Source organism: Rhinolophus ferrumequinum, chromosome 21, assembly GCF_004115265.2.
Source record: "Rhinolophus ferrumequinum isolate MPI-CBG mRhiFer1 chromosome 21, mRhiFer1_v1.p, whole genome shotgun sequence".
NCBI lineage: Eukaryota > Metazoa > Chordata > Mammalia > Chiroptera > Rhinolophidae > Rhinolophus > Rhinolophus ferrumequinum.
In genome coordinates, this window is record NC_046304.1 from 46642020 (window position 1) to 46648002 (window position 5983).

At 39.4% G+C, this 5983-nt stretch overlaps 1 non-coding gene across 1 annotated transcript; it reads left to right on the forward strand.

The window, feature by feature from the left end:
• The first annotated feature begins 3598 nt into the window (after positions 1 to 3598).
• On the forward strand, positions 3599 to 3702 carry LOC117014185 (U6 spliceosomal RNA). The gene has a single exon (XR_004421475.1). It is a non-coding gene; the product is annotated as a U6 spliceosomal RNA (small nuclear RNA).
• The last annotated feature ends 2281 nt before the right edge of the window (positions 3703 to 5983 follow it).

The following is a 5983-nucleotide window of genomic DNA, read 5'->3' on the forward strand; positions in this document are numbered from 1 at the left end:
TTGCCTCATTGAGAAAGTGGCAAGCTGTCGTGTGGGGTGTCAGGTGGGGTTTCCGGTCCCGCTCCCTATATAAGAACGCAGGATATGGTGAGGCCAAAAAGGAACACCCACTGAGCCATAGGTAAGGGAGTCATAGCACTATATTCTTGCTGGCAGCTGGCTTGGAGACATAGGAAGCAGGAGCCACACTGTCCGCAACCCGCCATCCTAACTGCAATCCACATTTGCCAGTCACCATCTTCTTGCTAGCCCCCATTTTCCTGCTAGCGTAGCCATAGCAGTTATATTAGTGGCCAATGGCTCACTGGTTACAGCTAATGGCCACCTAGCCACAGCTCATGGGCATCCAATCACAGTTGATGGCCCTTTACTACCCAAGCCAGCACCTTTCCACATGAGGGCGAGAGCCTGGAAACTGTACTCCTGGCTCTGTCCCCACGCTCCACCCCTACAAGATCACGTCTCACAATCTATGCAACAAGCTTCTTCCGCAAGGGGCACTGTGTGAGGAGCCTGGAGGTGATTGCAATATCCTGGACACAGCCAGGCTCTCTGGACACAGCCAGGGTTTCTCAGGGTACCACCAGTGCTTCTGGGCACAGCCAGACTTCCTGGGCTTCTTAGGGTACCACCAGTCTCTTCGGGCACAGCCAGGGTTTTTCAGGGCCCTGCTACTCTTTCTGGGCACAGCCAGACTTCCTGGACTCAGCCAGGGCTCTCAGGGCACTGCCACTCTCTCTGGGCCTCTCAGGTCACCATGCTGGAACAACAGGGACTCAGTCAAGGTGCTTACATATTCTCGATGGTGGCTGGTCAAGACACAAAAGCAAACATCCACCAGTTCCACTACATGGTGGTATGTTCCCAAACAGTCAAGCAGTCCATTAAATTAGGGATAGAAGGCAATTCCCCATAGTCCATAGTCATTCGCCAGGGCTGTCCTGGGGGTGAGGGATGACCTTGACTTCACCCTCAGCTCCCATGGAGGACTGAGCGTTTCCTCCTGGGACTACAAGTCCTACATCCAGGCTGCCTCAACAAGAACTTCCCAGCCCACAGGGGTGCAACAACCTTAGCTTTCTCCGGCCTCTGCTGGTTGGGGAATCGTCCATGTCTTTCCACCCCTCCATGGGGATCGAGCTCTCCAGCAGCTGCTCCTCCTGGTCTTCCTGAGACTGAGTGTTCATATGCACAAACTGCTCCACCACCCTTTGGAGAGCTTTGGCCAGCACCATACCCTGCTCGCTGTGCCATTTGTTGTGCAGGGTGTCAGGTGCGGTCTCTGGTCCTGCTCCCCACATAAGAACGCAGGATATGGTGAGGCCAAAAAGGAACACCTACGGAGCTATAGGTAGGGGAGTCATAGCACTATATTCTTGCTGGCAGCTGGCTTGGAGACACAGGAAGCAGGAGCCACACTGTCCGCAACCTGCCATCCTAACTGCAATCCGCATTTGCCAGTCACCATCTTCTTGCTAGCCCCCATTTTGCTGCTAGCGTAGCCACAGCAGTTATATTAGTGGCCAATGGCTCACTGGTTACAGCTGACGGCCAACTAGTCACAGCTCATGGGCATCCAATCACAGTTGATGGCTATTTACTACCTGAGCCAGCACCTTTCCACGTGAGGCCGAGAGCCTGGAAACTGTACTCCTGGCTCTGTCCCCACACAAGCATAATAGCTTATACTTAAGTTTTTTGTGAAGGTTAAATGACATAAAGCATAGAAAGGATTTAGCATGGTGCCTAGCTACCTGGAAGCACATGGTAAACACTAGCTATTATCATCAGTAACGTCGTTGAACTTATCAGCTATACCTTAAGTTTTACCAAGGCAGACACATCTTTGGTACAAGGTTAAAGTGTTCACTACTAAAGATCCTTCTATATTTCTAGTTTTTCCAATGTTGATTCCTATAAGTGATGTCTGAGTGAGTGTATGTGTGTGTTGTAAGCATGAAGCTCATTGGCTAAAACCGAAGGATTCAATTACTTGGATGTTCTGTAGATCTCGGGCACACTTTACAATTTGATAGTTCAGGAGAGTCAGTCTACTACTGTGTTCCCCTGAAAATAAGACCTAACCGGAAAATAAGCCCTAGCATGATTTTTAATAAGACATCCCCTGAAGATAAGCCCTAATGCGTCTTTTGGAACAAAACTTAATAGAAGACTTGGTCTTATTTTCGGGGAAACACAGTAGCACATATATGAGTGTTTTTCCTGGAATAATTAAATGTTTCTAAGTCCAGCCCTGCCCTCTCCCTGACCTTTTAACAAACAGAGTGAAACGAAAGCAGTAATGCACCAATAAGTAACTCTTTTGTTATTAGGTAGTACATTCTGGTTTCCTAAACAACCATTAAGTGCTCAATTCATGAAATGCAGTCAAATCACTAAAGAGGGAGCTGACAACAGGTACAAGGCTTCATTTCCAGAATTCAGTTCATCATAGACACAATCAGATTATTTTTAAGTCAATTAATGAATGACATAGGAAATAGGGGAAGGGAGGGGTTTAGGGGCAGCTCAGAGTCTGGTAAACACAAAGGTCTGGTAAGAATAGTTTTAAAAATTTATCAGGAGAAAACCAAATCAAGGAAACACTAAAGGAAACACCACAGGTAAAATGACAAAGGGTCACCGCTGCACAATTCCCGTTAGGGATGGCAAGAGAAAGATGAGGAGGGAATGATTAGTGATAATGGCTATGAACTTACTAATAGCCGTTCTCCATCTGTCCCCAATGCAATGAAACCATAAACATCTAATTATACTCAGTGTAATGTCTTGATAAAAGGCCCTTGTTTATTTCTTTGTACTTTCAGAGAGCAAATATTTCATTTGAGCAAAGGTTTTGTTAGGCAGCAGGTTTGCTCCTCAGCGACGGTTCTTAAAAAAAAAAAAAAAAAAAAAGAAAAAAATTACCGGATGACAGTTTTAATGAGGTTTAAACCAGCACCATACTATAATTTGTATATATAATGTGAAAAATTCCTGCAGTGTACAAACACCTCTTGTAGTCCCACAACAAGAAGGAACATAACATACCCAAAAAGTGAGAGATGGGATAATGAGAAATAAGTCAATGAAGGACCGCCTATATTCAGAACAAACCCTTTTGAAAACTACTGCAGAGTAAGAGAAATGGCTGCCGGGAAATGGAAAGCAGTTTGAGGAAACAATTTTCATAATCGGAAGATTATTTTTATACATATAAATACATTTTGACTTAGTTACAAATACAATGTTTCTATATTTTTTCAAGACCCTAAATACATTAAATAAATATCAAACTTGCAAGTAGCAGGGCAATGGGTGTCTTTTGAAGCATGTTTATATATCATAGGATTGTGGCAAAAAGAACAAGTTAATGTATGTAATGATTAGAACAATGCCTAATATAAAGTGCTCAATGAATGTTATGAATTAAAAATATCGTCATCTTTCCTGATCACCATCATCATATACTGTAAATAATATTTATGTTCTGGCTTATCAGATAAACCGAGAAGCGATTACTAGCTTTTAAAATATATGTACTTGTATGTTTCCCCTAGCTATGATGCTTTTGAAAATTAAAAAAGAAAGTTTTTAGGTGCTTGCCTTGGCAGCACATATACTAAAGTTGGAATGATACAGAGATTTTCTTGGCCCCTGTATAAGGATGACACGCAAATGGGAGACTTAGGGAGGGACTAGTCTGCCAGATAATAAACCACATCATAGAACCTGTATAGGTAAAAAGAGAAATAAACAGAAAACAAAGGAACAGATTTTACTGCCAAGAGATACTATCTACAACATGATTCTTAATATTTTGAACAAGACTTGGGATGTGAAATATTTAGAGATACACCACCCAATGGCTTTCGAAGCAAAGTTTCTTGTTTTTATAATGGTGGTCTAGAAAAGTTTTAGAAAATTGTGCAAGTCACAAGTATGCACCATGATGAAATTTTACAAGGTAAGGCCATAAAACCATGACCCAGATCAAAACATAGAACACAATATCATATCAGAAATTTCCTCTGATTCCTTCTTTGTAATTACGTCAGCAGAACAGTAGTCATTATTTTAATTTGTAGCTAATATATTAATTTTTCTTCTTTTTAAGAAGTCTTATGAAAATGGAATTTTTTGGGTCAAGCATCTTTCCTCAACATTATTATGTTTATATAATTTATTTTATCTTTATTATAGATTTTTCTTTTCCATTGTTACATAAAATTCCATTGTATGCATATACTTAATTTGATTATCCATCCTATTACTAAAGGGTTACTTCCAGCTTTTCAATATCATATTTTCATACCGTGTTTCCCCAAAAATAAGACCTAGCTGGACAATCAATTCTAATGTGTATTTTGGAGCAAAATTTAATATAAGACATGGTCTTATTTTGCTATAATATAGGACTGGGTCTTATGTAATATAATATAAGACCAGGTCTTATATTAATTTTTCTCTAAATGACGCATTAAAGCTGATTGTCTGGCCAGGTCTTATTTTCGGGGGAACAAGGTATTGGTGTATTATTTTATGTATGTACTATATTATATTATTGTTAATTGTATATTTCCCATGGTTTTTTCTTTTTCTTCTTTTATGAATGATTAAATATTTCTTATTTTCCCTCCCCTATTAGCTTGTTAATCACACAATATTTTACTACTCTAATATTAACTTTTGGAGTATGGCATACATCTGTAACTATGCATTAGTGCTTTTGTCACTTCCTGGACAATTCAAGACTTTTGGAATATGTACTCCATGTGTACCTTCTTCCATCTTTTTTCTATTGTGTCATATGTTTTTATTTTATATGTATTTTTCACTCCTATATGGCATTCTTGTTATTTAAAGTCAATATTTATTGAGATTTATCCATACAATCATTCTTCTTTTGTTCTTTATTTCATAAGTTTAGTGCTTTCAGCTGGGATCATATTCCTTTCAAGAACTCCTACTGAAAGAATACCTGTAATATACACTTTGATATTGAGGGGTAAAAAAATTAATTTTAGAATATTAAAACAATATGCTCTCAAATAAATGTTATTTAACTAACAATAAAACATCACAATTCTGCTCTCAAATTAGTAAAAAATTTTAAAGGAAAGATAAAGAATGAGTAGCCATCATTGGTGAAGGTAGGAGGAGATACAAAACAGGAAAAAAAGTATATAAATATATCACATGGGCATAATAAAAAGTTCAACGTAGGTAAACATAATAAAAATAAGGGGGGAAACTATGAACAATGATTAAATCATGTAACCTATATAGTGAAATATTATATTGTCATAATGGTGGTTATTAAGGCTATGTTATACAATAACATTATAAGCAGAGTATAAATCCAAAATTAGTGTTCAGTTATGTAAAGTTTGCAGAGAAAAAATATTATCTGAGACTGCAATTGTTTTATTTTCTATATCTAAATGATATTTTAGAGCTCCATAATATTTTTGGTTCTTTTCGTATTTTCCATATTTGTTCTATAATGAATATGCATTGTTTTGTAAGTTTTGTTTTTAATGTCAGCATGCCCGTTATTCAGAATAACACATCCTAATGCTCATCTTCAGATGGACAGCTTGACTGTCTCTGAGTTCCCCTGAGGAATATGACCAGCTGGAGGGTTCTTGTATGTCATCTAACAGATGTGCTTTAGCACGCCCAGTTCTCAGGGTCCTTTGGTCCCTTCTTCAGGACACTTCTGGATTCTCCATGTCATTTGCTATCAGCCTTTTCCTGTTCTCGCAAGCTTCCCATGGCCATCTCAGCTGCATATTAGAATCAGCTACACCAGCTGCAGAGGCCCTTGGCAAATCATTAAATCCTGAACATGGGAGTGCATCATATACACAAATTCTCCCTCATCAGTTTTATAGCCTGCCTTCCTTTTTCCGTAGAGCATCCTCAAGTTAGCGTCCAGGCGCGTTCTCCAGATACCTAACAGTACACATTACCAGACCCG